The 15,483-nt window shown below is 43.0% G+C and overlaps 1 long non-coding RNA gene across 2 annotated transcripts; it reads right to left on the reverse strand.

The window, feature by feature from the left end:
* Positions 1 to 870: 870 nt before the first annotated feature.
* Positions 871 to 12,448, reverse strand: LOC103659725. Of its 2 annotated transcripts, none has more exons than XR_567601.2 (3): positions 11,027 to 12,448; positions 9,116 to 9,178; positions 871 to 3,038 (listed from the first exon to the last, which is right to left on the reverse strand). It is a non-coding gene; the product is annotated as an uncharacterized LOC103659725 (long non-coding RNA). The 2 variants fall into 2 exon arrangements; XR_567600.2 differs by having other exon boundaries at positions 10,957 to 12,448.
* Between the last annotated feature and the right edge of the window lie 3,035 nt (positions 12,449 to 15,483).

Here is a 15,483-nt window from a genome sequence, read left to right on the forward strand (position 1 = left end):
TTTTTACTTTTCACAGAATTTGCTTTTTACTTTTTACACAATTTAAAAACTCTTAAATAGGGAAGAACAGTGGGTGAAGAGAAATGATTCTGGATAGGGCTCAAAAAACAAAACAAAACAAACCCCCAAAAAACCAACAACAAAAACATGACCCTACTGGCCAACTGTAGCTAGGAGCGTAATTCTTTCCGTGCAAGACTGCGTGGCTTTCAACCAGGGCAGCTCCCGAACTAATCAAAATTTCAAAGGACACAGAAGACCACTTAATAGGATTATACCTAAACCTGTTCTAGATTAAATTCCCTGGCTGTTCGGCACCCTGGTAACGAGCCCAGATTTGTATTTACCAAAAGGAGTTGAGAAAAATTCCTCCTTGATAGGAACAAGAGAATATCCTACCTCGCCTAAAAAAAAAAAAAAAGGAAAAAAAAAAAAGGCAGGAGGGTTGGGGCAGTGGGGACCCGTGCCAGGAAACAGAAAACCCGCCTCCAGTGTATTGTTGGCAAAGTTCAAATGTACCGGGAAGTACTCGGAGCCATGGCCCTCCGCGCCCTCTGATGCAAAACCGCACTGCCCGTTGTTTCAAAAGGCCCATGGCCAAGATCTAACATTTCTCCCCCGGAACAGCGGGCCCAGTAAATATCCACCTCCCGGTGACACAAATGGTTAAGCGTTGACAGAATTTGAAATAGCAAGTACTAAAAACCCTGCCTCCGAGCTGCACCACTAATCTTACTGTACCTTCAGAGCTTGAGGACGTTTGCTACTGACACTAGCAACACACCGGCAGGAAAATTATGGGAAGAGGAAAAAAACACAAACTTGTATTTTTAACCATAAAATGGTTGGAGGAGATGCAGCTGGGTGAAATGAGAAGGAAGCCATATTTTTTTTAATCGTGACGGATAATCCCTTTCCACAGACATGTGTTCACCCCTAAGCTAATTAATGTTCAGACAAAGCTGTCATTCTATTATCCGTGCAAGACACGAAGATGTTCATAAATAGAAAACTATATGAGTAAGAGTTGACGCAAACAGCTTTTCCTGACACCTATGAAAAGTCTTAAAAGTTATTTCTGTATTGACTTGCACCAGCTGGGAAGATTTTCTGCAGCTAATAAAGCAGTTTTCCAAATAGTTTTCTAATAAGGCCAAGTCAGGGTTTAAAACAGACCGTCTGCTTGAAGGTTGGAGAGAAGTCTTAAGAGTTAATTCACTTTTAGTGAAGAAGGCTGATTCACCCCAGATGGTTTGTATTTATACAGGTTCGATAGCTGATGCTTATTTGCAGCATTTTTTAACTCGACCTTATATTTGTTATCAGGAGGCTCTTCCCAGCTGACTTCTTTACTACGGAATTGAGTCTGTGACCCGTACTGTGCCGAGGTGAAAATACGGTAGGACTACCGTTGAAGCGTAAGGCCGCAGCTGGTGTCTAGGCGCTGTGTGTGGAAGGAGAGGCGTGAGCTCTGCTCTGCCGCCTTCACAGGGACGAGGCTTGACGGGATCTGTCACATCAGAGGGCGCCTTGTCACAGTTGTGCCGGCTGGCGTAGATAGAGCTCTGTAAGCACGCCTTCCATCTACAACAAATATTTACATTTGTCATGTTTACAAGAGACGTTCATATTTATTATTTATAAACATGAGTATGCACTCCTACTTATTTAATTTGATTTTATCATAATCCTAACAGGGTAGGCACTAAAATATATTATTGTGTACTTGGGAAAATTTTCCCCAAAAATATCCAAGGCTCTGCAAAAATGTATGTGTCCTCAGAAATCTCTGCTGCTTCTTCCCGCATACAGCGGTTAGCAGCAGAGGCTCCGATTCCCGCGAACATTCTACTTCTGCTGGTAGTTTATCTCTCTAAATCTCAATCTCATTAGCTCTTAAATGGGGATAATCATAGTCTGCCTTCCGAGTTGCTCTAACAATTAAATGAGATAGTGCGTGTAAAGTGCCTCGGGTAAGTGCCTTGGAAAAATAGGCCTAAGTGTGTGTGAGGCACTATTCTTACCTATCGCCTCAAATCTACTGTCAGCGACTGCGAATGTAAACCACCGCGGTATAAACCACCGCAAAAGAAAAAAACAGAACAACGCTGCCGGTTCAACCATACAACTATGATGTAATGCTTTTGCTTTTTCATTACTTAAAATTTTTTATTTTACGTTTATTGAGACAGTCTTTTGAGATAGAGACATTGGTTTTATCATATAGCCCTCCTGCATATATAAAAATATGAGTGAAAAAAATTGGTTCAGGTATTCCTAAACTTCACATTCTGAGTCTGACTTCCTGAATCGCGTTTTGTCTCGTAACTGCTGGTGGCTGTGTTTTCTCCACACGGTGTCCTCCCGGCATCAAGGGTTGGAGACGCTGCGTCACCGGCTAAGCCACTGACACTCATCCTTCCGGGTTTCCTGCTGGTGCTTCCCGGCTCTTCTGAAATGACAAGAGAAGGTTTTCATTCAGCGCCAGGGTGGATAGTTCTTTCTCAAATAACAACTGAATCATCTGTTGACTGAAACATACAGGAATTGTCTTTATGTCGGCACACCGTCCGGAGAAAAAATCCAGTTGACAAATGCACGGCAATGACTCTCCAAATTGGGAAACTAGAATTGATCAAATACAGAATTTTCCCTGTTACTTTTTTCCCTCTCTCGAGTGAGTAAAATGGGATGTGTTACTATCTACAGTCAAAATGAAATTGAAAGTGAGGCACTTCCCTATAGAACATAGGTATTGATTCTAACAGTGTCCACGAAGACCCAACATTTACTTGTTATTTATTCATCTACATTTATGGAGAGTCTAGTGTACGAATGCACAATAGGTAAAGGCATCAGGAATTCAAGGAGATTAAGGCTTAGCCGCTGAGACAAAGTGACAGACGCAGCTCTCAGTCAGAGGGGGAGAGCAAACCTGTGAGCTAACACTGAATGCAGCGGCCGGAGGTCCTAAGAGCTGCATGCACAGGGTATACTGGTGGCACAAAGGAGACCTCCTCGGTGGATTCTAGTTGGACCTGAAATGGAAAAATGAAAATGAAACTACAGGCCAGTAAGGGGGGAAGGGGCATTGTGGGCAAAAGGGGTTTTCCTCAAAGGAAACGCTGTGATTTCCTTTTCTCTTTCTCTTTCTTTCTTTCTTTCTTTCTTTCTTTCTTTCTTTCTTGAAGATTTATTTATTTACCTATCTATTTGAGAGGGGGCAAGGGGCAGAGGGAGTGGGAAAGAGAGTCTTAAGCAGATGCGGGGCTTGATCTCAAGACCCTGAGATCACGATCTCAGCTGAAACCAAGAGTCTGACACTTAACTGAGTGAGCCACCCAGGCACCCAGAAACATTGTGATTTCTGATTTTTCTTCAATTTTATTTTATATGTCCTGTCCGTGTTCCTTGCACTGATAGGTTGAAATCAGCCATTGCTCTTCTTTCTTCTGGGAATGTCTTTTTATAACTGTTGTCTATTCTCCTCTTGGGTTATGTTCATTTATGGATTTGTAGGAACTTTCTATGTACTAAGGACATTAACTCATTCTACAATATGTATTTTGCAAACATATTCTCCATTTGTCTTTTAAATTTGTTGGTAGCAACCTTTATATTCCAACAGTTTAAATATTTCCCCAGTCAAATCTGTCAACATTTTCCTTTATGGTTACAAGGTTTTAGATTTGCTCATAAAGGCCTTCCCTACCCTAAAACACATTTTAAAAATTTCTTATATTTTCTTCTATCTTAAGGGATTTTTTACATGAAAGTCTAAAGCTAATATTAATTTTTGAATATTGCATGTGGTTAGTATAACTTTTTCCCCCCAAATGCATGTTGAATTTAAACCTAACCTTAGATTTTCTGTTAGTTCTTACCAGATTGTTATTAACTTAGAAAATTATAAGCAGGCAACTTTCAACAATCAATGCCAACAAAGGAATGTTGTGTTACACATGAAATAAAACAACCCTTTTAGTTTCAGGTGTCAGAACTTTCTGTCAAAATAACTTTGGAAAGAGAAGACTTTTTTTGGTTCTAGTAAAGCAAGAAAGGGCAGGGATGCGTCGGTCTCAGAAATGGGTGGATCTGGGGATTTGAAAGTCAGAAAAACCAAGTCTACCATTTGTTTCTGCTTCTCTCTTTGTGTTGGTTCTTTTCTCCAACTGCTAACAGATTTTTTCCATATGGTAGGAGAAATGGGTACAGAGCATTCCAGACACATTCTCCCAGTTCAACAACCAGAGAGGGAATGTGTTCCCTATCAGATCTAATAAAAAACAAATCTCAGGGTAGAAGTCTAATTACACTACCCTTTAGTCACTGTTCATTTCTTTCTCAGGCAATGACCCATTCCCAGACCCAGAGGAGGGAGTTCTGTGCTCTGACTGAGCGGACCTGGGTCGCGCTCCCAGCCCAGCTGCCAAAGCGGTAGGATCTGGTAGTAGAAGAAAGAGATCACAGACATAACTGCCAAGAAAATCACTAACAAACAATCAGTCCCTCCACTGTGTGATTTGCTGCAATCAATAATCACAAAAGCAGGGGCGCCTGGGTGGCACAGCGGTTGAGCGTCTGCCTTCGGCTCAGGGCGTGATCCCGGCGTTCTGGGATCGAGTCCCACATCAGGCTCCTCTGCTGGGAGCCTGCTTCTTCCTCTCCCACTCCCCCTGCTTGTGTTCCCTCTCTCGCTGGCTGTCTCTATCTCTGTCAAATAAATAAATAAAATCTTTAAAAAATAATAATAATCACAAAAGTAATATAAGCATTTACCATTTTCTTGTTGACTACATTAGAGTTTTAGACATGCAAGTGGCCTTTCTCAATTTTTTACTAACTTAGGCTTGTATTAAAATTGACTTCCATAACCTCAATACACAATGATTTATTTGAAACCTGGGTTTTCATTATTTGGCCTAAGATAAGCTGTTCAATCTCACCTAGTTCAAGACTTTTCATCTGTAAAACGAGGTCTTTGATCTTATGATGTAGGGAAACGGAAAGAAGATGATCCCAAAACACAAAGGAGTCTGGGATTCAGTTTTTGCCACAGATGCTTCCAAAATCTACAAGGGCATATGAGTAGGTGCCCTTAGGAGGTGAACTAGCACTTTCATTAGGCGAACTCTGCTAATGGCATCATGCACCTGTATCCTGCATGCCCTTCTAGATCTTGCATGTGTTACTTAAGGGAACGATAAAGCCCAGAACCAGAATTTTCTCTATATGAGCCAGGAGCTCTTTTAGGAGCAAGTAATGGAAACCCAAATTAGGTTAATGGGGTAAAAAACTATTTACCAGTTTCTATACCTCGAATGGGGAACGCACAGCAATGAAGGAAAAACTACAGGAACTGGGGTCTTAGAAACTGTGACTGGAGACTCAAAGTCACCAGTGCCCTGTGTCCATTTTGTTCACTGCTTAATTTTACTTCTCTTTGCCTTTTTAGACTCATTATTTTGTAACGGAGAGGGGTGGGGGGGCATGGCTGCCAGAAACCCCAGGTGAGAAATCATAGCCAAAAGACATATTTCTACCCCAAGAAATGCCTCTGTCCCTAATTGGCTTATGTGCACATGACTTGGGCCAACCTCTGTTGGAACGGGAATTGGCACAGATTGACTTCTGTGGCCAGGGAGATGGCATCTATTCACCAAAAACTGGGGTGGATGTGGAATATGGCTGCCAGACTTAGCAAATAAAAGTTCATCCCATATTTAATCTGGCAACCCTAGGTGGGAGAGCTTTCTGAACAGGCAAAATTAATAACCACCCCAGTTTACTCCACTGTTGCTCAAGAACCTGCCTTGTGCCTCCGCCATGTTGCTCGTACCAGTGGGTAGATGCACGGGCAGACAGACAATGGCTGTCACCACAGGAACTTGGCTCGGCATGAAGGATGTGCTCTATGTTTTTGTCCTCCTTGAGAAACGCTGTCTTTGTTTTTCTTTTTCTTTTTTTTTTAAAGATTTTATTTATTTATTCGACAGAGATAGAGACAGCCAGCGAGAGAGGGAACACAAGCAGGGGGAGTGGGAGAGGAAGAAGCAGGCTCCTAGCGGAGGAGCCTGATGTGGGGCTCGATCCCACAACGCCCGGATCACGCCCTGAGCCGAAGGCAGACGCTTAACCGCTGTGCCACCCAGGCGCCCCTGTCTTTGTTTTTCTTAAAGCTAACATGCCTTTTCCATAAGCATCGTGGTGGCTGTGAGCTATGTATTCTATCCCCGCCATAGAATCACAGAGCTGGGGAGAGGTCTGCAGGTCCCGGTTGGCCCTTGGAAGTGGTTGGTAATTTTGGAGTACAGAGAGTCATCTGCCCAAGAATGTCATGCGTGGCCATCTCTTGATGAGGAGGCTGTACCAACTCCAAGTGTTTCTGGAGCTTAAGGAGACAGCAGAAGAAGGAGATGAGGCTGGGGAGCAATCCAAAGGAGCTTTGACCAGCGAGGAGTTGACAAAGACCTTCCATAGCAGAGCAGACCTGCTCAGTCCGTGTTTTAGACAAACACACGGTTTAGGGACCATAAGGGGCAGGGCCAAAGGGAAGTAGCCTGATGGGAAGCAGGTGCATTGGTCCCATTGAAGGATGATGGGGGTTTCAGTTCCAGCAGTGGAGGTAGGAGGGTAAAGGAGACGCCTTTACGCAGTCCAGACTGATATATCAACAGGAATTGGTGGTTGATACTTTCCATATTTAACCTCACTCCTGCTGTTAGCTTTAACCAGTGACATATCATCAGTTTCTCACACTGTCAAGAACCCATAAGCAGCACACGTTGATTTTTTAAAAAGCCATATTCAAATATTTGCTAAAATACCACACAATTATTGAGTTCATCATATTCACACCATTTAATGATGTTTTTAAGTGAAAGTACTTTTCATACATCTGTCCGCTTAACGTTTATTTTTACTGTGGGAGTTATATGCACAAGGATGATTCTACCATGGTGTTGGTTTAAGTGATTTTTAAAGAAAATATGCAATGATCTAAATTCACTCTTTTACTTGCCATGATTCCCATTTTGGCCTTACCTTCAAAGTGATGCAGTGGGGAAAATGTCAGATCAAGTGTTAACTGACCTGTTGCAGACATACGTCTTACTTGCACGGGTCAGCTGGATGACCATGGACGTGGGGCAGAATCTCGGATTCTCCACCTACAAAATGAGGGACCTTGGGCCAAGTCATGTCTCAAGAGCCTTCCAAATCGAGTACATCAGTTTTGGTGGCTGGAGAAAGTATAATTGAGCCCAGGAAAAGATGGTGACCTTTTGCTGAATGCTACCTCTTTCTTATAAAGTAAGCAGCAATCTCAGATATGGGTTTAAAACACAGGCTTTGGAACCCAGCAGACCTGGGTTTGAATCCTGATCCTGACATTTCACATCTCCTCTTCCCTAAGCCTCAGCCTTTGCATTTCTGAGACAGAAATGGAAATACCTGCTTCCTACTGTCATCACAAAGGATGCATGAGATGAGGTATGGGGAGCACTTGACACACGGCTAGGCACCCAGCAAACCCCCAAAATGTGGAAGTTGGCAATACTATTCATTCCATGCTGTGCCAGCACAGAACTAGAGAAGTTCTTCCAATCATTCATTTGTTTGTACATTTATTCAATTGTTCATTCAAGGAATGCTACATGCTACATCTGCCCAATAAATATTTGCTTGGGCGTGCAAATCGGCATGGCCTCTGGCTGCAGACTCCCGTCAACAGTTTTTATATTCGAACTCTCTGGCTTCCCCAGCATGCTGTGATTGCAAGATTAAGGCCCATTTGGAATTGTTACCATTATGTTATCTTTAAAAGTAACAGGCTCCTGGTTTTAATTAATCTTGGCCCCTAAGATTTTCATGAAAAGAAAAGCCGGTGAACTCACGCGGGAGCATCTATTTCCAGAGTCATTTGCGTGTGAAACTGCCAAAGGCAGCCTGGGTGACTGTCCTGTGGAACATCTGCACAGTGTTTGTCATTTTGGCATCTGAGAACTTTGTAAATATGTGCAGACCCGTGACAACCTCAGGATTTTGTTTCCAAATGTGCCATTGATGAATAATGGCTCAAATGAGCAAAATCATCTAGGCGACAATTTGGGTGGAGAGCAAGGATGGGAATTACAATGTGTTTCCAAGGGCTCTGAGGGTAAAAATCCATTCCTATCATTGCAAAACAATGAAGTCTTTGGAAGCACAATAATGTGTAGGATGGCTTTAGAATCAGACAACTTGCTTTTGTTTTGGAAGCGCAAATTCAAGTCTGGCCTCAGATAATCACTGGCAGAAGCAGCTTTCTTGATTAAGTCAGTCCCATGAAAGAACATGTGTCTTTATTACAGAGAGCACCTTCTCCTAATTCCCACCTTAGAAGCAAAGGCCAAGTTCCCTTCAGCTGAGCTCATGGCTCCGTCAAGCCAGGGCTCACTGCCTCAATCCCAGCCACTGGTAATTTGAGATAAATTCAACTTGCACGTTCTCTGCTAGCGCCCCAGTGGCTCTCTCTCCTTTTAAACGACTCAATCTTTTGTCTTCAGATGGTATCTTGGAGATGTGCAAAGGCACTAAGGAGATTATTTTTGAACATCTCCTAGAACTCGAGAAACTCCTTCACAGAAGGTTGAAACCATGCCTGGTCATTTAGTCTGACTCGACTTAAAAAGGCATCAAATACAAATAGATTCTGGGAAATAAATCAACTTCAGGCTTTTTACTGCTGACGGCTTAAAATAATTCCCAAAAAGGCTAATTATGCCTTTCTTTGCTCAGTAGTTGGGCTTAATAATAAACACCAAACATATGGCAAAGACTGGGCTTCATGAACCCTCATAGCATTCTGCTCGGCAGCAGGGGTAGATTGGTCCTAAAGAAATTATGTACAAGGAGCTTACATGTATTAACAATCGTAGTTGTAATATCTATTTATCTATTACCACGGAAAACTATAACTGCTAACTGGCTTCTAAAAATTTCTCTCAACTTTCTAGGAATCAAAGGAGCATCATGTAAAACAACACTCACAACCTATTTTTCACCGATCAGATTAGTAGAGTTTTTAAATGATGGTAATACTAAAGAGGATTTGATGAAATATGCATTTTCATACCTTATGGTGAGACTATAAATTGGAACCATCTTTCCGGACAGCAATTTGGCAAGAGATACCAGGCTGTAAAAAACAAAAATTCATATATTTTGATCCCATCATTTCATTCCCAGAAATCTATCTTAAGGAAATAGTATAAACCGTGGATAAAGATTTAAATCTAAGACTGTTCCCTGCAATACCGTTTCTAAGAGCCAAATGTACAATGAAAGAAGAATGATCAAGCAAACTGCGTGTCTACCACATTCTACCGGGCATGATACAATCGTTCAAAATCATGTCGACAAATACTCTCAAAAGCAGAGGGGGGAATAAAATAGGATCTAGAACAAGAGTTACGCCATGATCTTGACTATTTAAAATAATATAGCTGGGGCGCCTGGGTGGCTCAGTCGTTAAGCGTCTGCCTTCGGCTCAGGGCGTGATCCCAGCGTTCTGGGATCGAGCCCCACATCGGGCTCCTCTGCTGGGAGCCTGCTTCTTCCTCTCCCACTCCCCCTGCTTGTGCTCCCTCTCTCGCTGGCTGTCTCTATCTCTGTCAAATAAATAAATAAAATCTTTAAAAATAAATAAATAAAAATAAAATAATATAGCCAATGCATTGTGGACATCAAAAGATGTTATTTTGAAAATGTCGGCAGTTTGTGAGTTCCAGGAAAGAAGCTGAGATTGGGGGACAGAGGGATGTGCCTCGGGCACTGTCCTCGGGGAGGCTCTGAACTAGTGGAAAAATCTAAATCCAACTGCAAGAAAGACACTGTTTAATATTACCAAAGTCAGCCTCCACTGTAGGCACTACGAGCCTCTAAAGAGCTCTGGCACGTGTTTAAGTGGCGAGGGTTTATGGAGCCCCCATCGTGTGCCGCGGTGCCAGTGAGGGGGAGACAGTATCCGGCAACAGAAACACGGTTCCTGGCTTCCTGGAGCTTACAGTCTGATCCGTCATCAGCAGCAAGCAATCCACCAATACTTCTTGGTAGTGGCATTGAGTCAGGGTTGGGGAAAGAGACGGCCGGTGGGATGTGTATGGCTCAGGGATGCTGGACAGAGCAACATGGGGTACTCTGTTGTGAGGTTCCTTCCCTACCCCGAAATGGCCTCGTGTGATCCTCGAGATATATGAAGTCTGTTAAACATGACTGCCTCGTGGTAGCTGCACCATGCAGAATAACGGGGGGCGGGGGGGCACAGAGCAGCCAGACAGGCATCCGCGAGCAGCCGAAGCCTACCCAGGAGAGGCCGAGACAGAAGCAGGAGCGGCTGCCAGTTCAGGGCGGGAGGTGAAGAGAGTCAGGATAGCGGGGGGCCCACGCAGGCTAACCCCCCCTCCACCGCGCAGAAATATTCAAGACGGGGTTGCCCTTCATTCACCTTGAGGGGAGCTCAGACGATTATTCTTTTAATATGAGAGGAAAGGCCGGAAAACATGAAGCCTCTCTACAGCAGGTAAGAGAGAGAGAGGTAAAATCCCGGGAGGAGATAAACCAAATACCGCATGGGCATAAGTGGGGTTATGGGCGTATTCATTGTTTTCGTCCGGCCACGTGTATTATGACGACATGCACGAGACGTCACTTTCAAAACCTCTGCTCTTACAACTCTCGTGTCATTCGTGTGTACTCCTACTACTCTTAGCTTCCTTCTTCATCTTTCTCATCATTTTTCTTTTGCTTCCTTCTCTCCTTTGCCTGCCCACTGATCACAAGTCTTGTCAGCCAGTCACATGTAGAAGCAGCCTTTTTTTTTTTCCATGACCTATATTTGGTGTTAAAATAGCAAAGCTCATCGTGCACTGTGTTAAGCATTCACACGTATTGATTCTTTTAATCCACACAACAAACCTCCTGGGTAGTAATACCACTACTCCTCTTCAGCCGACAAGGACGCCGACGTGCAGAGATCTCAACCAACCTGCCCAGGCATCCTGGTGAACAGCAGGACTGAACTCGGAACCTGGGAGCTCAGGCTCCAGAGCACACACACCGGCTCCACTGGACAGCGTGGGGGAAACATAAAGGACACCAGTTATATTTCTTGTCCCAAGACTGCTTAGCATCTCGGCTTTTCTATAAAATTGAGGGTACAATTCCTGGGGTCCCGAGCCCAAGTATCTCATAAGTGCTGCGACACAGATCCCGGCTGAGTGCTTTAGAATGCTCACTGTTCCCAGTATGCCACACCCTCGCCAAAAGAAAGTTCTCCAACTCCAGTACTTATCCAGGCGGTCTTGCCTAAGTGACTTAGGTGTTCTGGATTTAGTTTTTCAATCTATGAAACAGGTTAGTAATACCCACCTCATTAGACAATATGTATATATCCTTAACACAATGCTAGAGCATAATTAGTTCTCAATAATATTAGCTATTTTTTCCCATTAGTCATTAGCAAACTTTATATGGAAGAGGACTCACTTGTCCTTTTGTAGCTTACATTCCAGAAATCAGCAAACTACAACCTATAGGTTAAATCTGGCCCACTGCCTATCGGTATAAATAAAGTTTTATTGGAACACAGCCATGCTCATTCATTGATGTGTTGTTTATGGCTGCATTCATTTTACAACAGCAGAGCTGACTAGTTGCAACAGAAGCTATATAGCCTGAAAAGCTTAAAATATTTATGCTTTGGCCTTTTATTGAAAAAGTTTGCCAACCCCTGCTATGGACACATTTACCATGGCAATAAAAGAAATCGACACAGTCAGTATCCTTTTGTCAGATTTTAGATACGTATCTCTGCTTGTTTCGTTTATTGTACAGAAAGCTAAAGTAAGAAGGTTTATTTTCTAGGCAAATAATATAGAAAATGTATAAAATAGAAATAAAAAAGTTGCAATCTTTAAAAAAATCACAGATACACAAAGTTATTTGGCAAGATGTGAAATGGTTTATAAATTCCCACATCATTTGTCCTTCCATGTGTCTTTCAACTTTGCTGCTGAAGGCTTCTATCCTAGGCACTGATATTCTTATCAGGGAGGCAATGATGTATGTTTCAGCCCCTTTGTTCATACGTTTGGGTATCATCTGCCTTGCCCAGAGATGAATCAAAATGAAACATTACAGGAGTGACGATGGTGGAGGTTATGGCTTCCAGAATAAAACAGCAGCCTAGTGATCTATAGAATGTCTCCAAAGGATATTAAATTAATCAGCCAAGGATTATTGTGTATTTTCCTGAACATCTGTGGGCTCTTTCTTTAGGTTGTCTGGGTGGAGTTTCTGTGATGAGCGGGGGAAGCACTGTTATTGTCATACAGATGGTATGTGGGGAGAGACTCTGGGTAGGCAGCAGGAGCTCAGCATTCAGAAGTCCAGTGGCTTCTCTGGGACTATGAAGACATGCTGGCCTGAGGAAGGAAGGTGGTGCTCTATGGTTTGTTCAGAGAAGGCTTAGGTTGGTAGGAATGGAGAATTTGTTTTTCCTATTGTGCTCTTTCCGAATCAAACAGCAGCCAAAAATCCCAGAGAAGAGAGAGACAGAGAGAAAGAGAGAGAAATAGAGAGACCTCTTTTCAGAAGGATAATTGAGGAGAGGGGTCAACCGAAAATGTACGGCAATTGTACACGCATCCTTACCAAGACAGGGATTCCTTTCCAATTCCAGTTCACATCACGTGACAAAGATCACAGATCCTAACTAACCAGGGACTTGGGGGAGCCTGGTTTGGAGGCAGAGATACAGGATGGAGACATGGAAACAATGTAGTTTAATGTAAAAAGCTATTTTGTCTCCAGCCTCCACCAAATGAATTGTGACAAAAATTACTTTTCAAGGAAGGTACTTACCTGGAAAGGTATAATATCAGGGTTTGGTTAGACAGTACTGCACAGAGATAAAACTGAATGCCATTGCCAGAGTCAGAGGAGAAAACCAGGGAGTTGGGACTCAGAAAGACCTGTTTGCGGTGCAGGTCAGCCACTAGTCCTAGTAGAATTTGGAAGAAATTACTTCACCTCTCAGAGCCTCCCTTTGCCCTGCCCACAGTCAGCCACACTCACATAGAGAAAATGGCGACCCCCACTCACGACCCAAGGCTCTCTGCCTCACCCTTCAGCTTTAGGCCCCTCTACACCCACACTTTTTCTTGCCCTCTTTCTTCCCAAAAAAATGGAGTGCCACTCCTCTTTTTCCCTTTAAGGCCAGCTGTGTCCTTGCCTATCTTCCCTCCCACCTCCTCTGGAATCCCAGTCTCTGTATTACCTGTCTGGTCCTCTCTACCCTACCACCTATTAACATGAGCATATATTCCCCATCTCTCCCCTGAAATTCCCTGACCTTCCATTTACTTCCTCATTCTGGAGACACTTGGGGGCCATTGGCTCTCAGTTTTCCCTTCCCTGGATATTATTGCCTTCTCTGGATATTCTTTTTAATGTTTAATGTTTATTTAACATTTATTTTAATATTTAAAAAAATATTTTCACTAGGTTGTTCATTTTATTTTCATAGTTATATTATAGAGTCTTAAAAATTAGGCATAGTTGGGGCGCCTGGGTGGCACAGCGGTTAAGCGTCTGCCTTCGGCTCAGGGCGTGATCCTGGCGTTCTGGGATCGAGCCCCACATCAGGCTCCTCTGCTGTGAGCCTGCTTCTTCCTCTCCCACTCCCCCTGCTTGTGTTCCCTCTCTCGCTGGCTGTCTCTATCTCTGTCAAATAAATAAATAAAATCTTTAAAAAAAAATTAGGCAAAGTTATGCGCAAAGCCCAATTCCACCACTTGCTGGCTGTGTGAACATGAACACCTTAGTTACCCTTCTATACCTGTTGGTTTCCTTGTCTGTTAATTTGCAATAATGTATTTATTTTGATTTTAGGACTAATGAAAAAACACAGACAAGTGAAGAGATATAACTAATCCAATATCTATTTGTATAAGAAGATACTTTTTTGGAGATTATGTTTGTAAAATACATATCAACTTTTTCCCTTTGTTGACATGATTTGACCTTTCCTTGTGAAATCTATTCTCTCCCTTCTCCTCTTGCACCTCCTTCTCCTTGGATAATGACACATTACAAATAAAACCAGTCTTCCGCCAGAGTAGGGGAGGAGTAGGCTGAACACATTAGAATTATCTGGGCCCCCATACTCATTCTCATTCCACTACCAGAAATTCTGATTCAGTATTCAGTATTCAGAGGGGGGCCTGAAGAATTTGAGTTTTGAAAAGATGCTCCAGATGATTCAAATACTTACCCCTTCCATCCCAACCTGCCTCCCAAATAGAAATCGCTGCTTTGACTTTAGGCAGGTACCCCAAGCTAGGCCTCGGATCCTTCACAAGACACCTGCAGTCACAGCTGCGCGCCTGTTCAGTTAAATTAGCTGTGTGCCTTCCCAGAACTAGATGCATCCTTGACAACCTGTTTCTATCAGGCAGCTTTTGTCCTTTCTTTATAAGGACTCGAGACAACCGTTTTTGGCTGGGCCAAGTGTGTAATTGGAAGTCTTTGGGAGATCTTTTTTGGACTTCTATGCCAATTAAGTATTTTCATGTCTAACTTCCTACTTCGATGCAATTAGACGAATGCAATCCATGCTTGCAGCTTCTGACCTGCAAATCCCAACAAAATCTCCACCAGCTATTTCTGGGAATTCTCAGAGATTACTCATTAGTGACTTCTGATATTTTTGTTCTCTCTCCTTGCTCCCTCCCCTGGGTGTTGCTCTCTTGAACCTGCTGGACTCACCACGGCTTCCCCTTGAGTCTGCTGTGTCTTTTCCCTCTTCTGGGTGTCACGGCCTCAGCTGGACAGTCCCACTGCTCTGGCCATACCACCCACCCAATAGGCCTGCGGCCTCCACAGGCTGCCAGTGTCAATTCAAGGGGAACAGGCCCCCCAGACTGCTACTGGGAAGTAAGGGGAAAGTGACTCTTTCTGTATTCAGTGTGAGGCTCTCTTAGGGAACATCAGAGCAATGTGATTTGATTAATCAGCATAAAAGATACTAGAAATAAATTTTCAATGGTGAAACTAGTAGTATTCAAGATGTGTGCTTGGCTGGACCTTGATAAGGATATTTGAAATGTTTCTTAGCCCCTTTTGGAGTTTGGATTAAAGACTAAGGAATTTCAAATGCTAACCAAAGAATATACTAACCCTTAGATGTAGGCGAAAATCAATTTGCATATATCTATCACATTGTTCGTACTGAACTGTTTCAAATTAAAATACCATGCAGGCAATACAGCAGACCGATACATACTTCTAGTGGCCATCTGGATCAGGAGACAAATCCGAAAGATGAGCTCTCTGCTATACTCAGAATCGCCCTTCCCATTAATATTTAAGAATCAGTAACATTCTATTTAAAAAAAAAAAAAAGAAATTGTAACATTCTAATTCAGAGTATTGAACCTGATT

This window comes from Ursus maritimus, unplaced genomic scaffold (genome assembly GCF_017311325.1).
Source record: "Ursus maritimus isolate PB19 unplaced genomic scaffold, ASM1731132v1 scaffold_1, whole genome shotgun sequence".
Classification (NCBI taxonomy): Eukaryota; Metazoa; Chordata; class Mammalia; order Carnivora; family Ursidae; genus Ursus; species Ursus maritimus.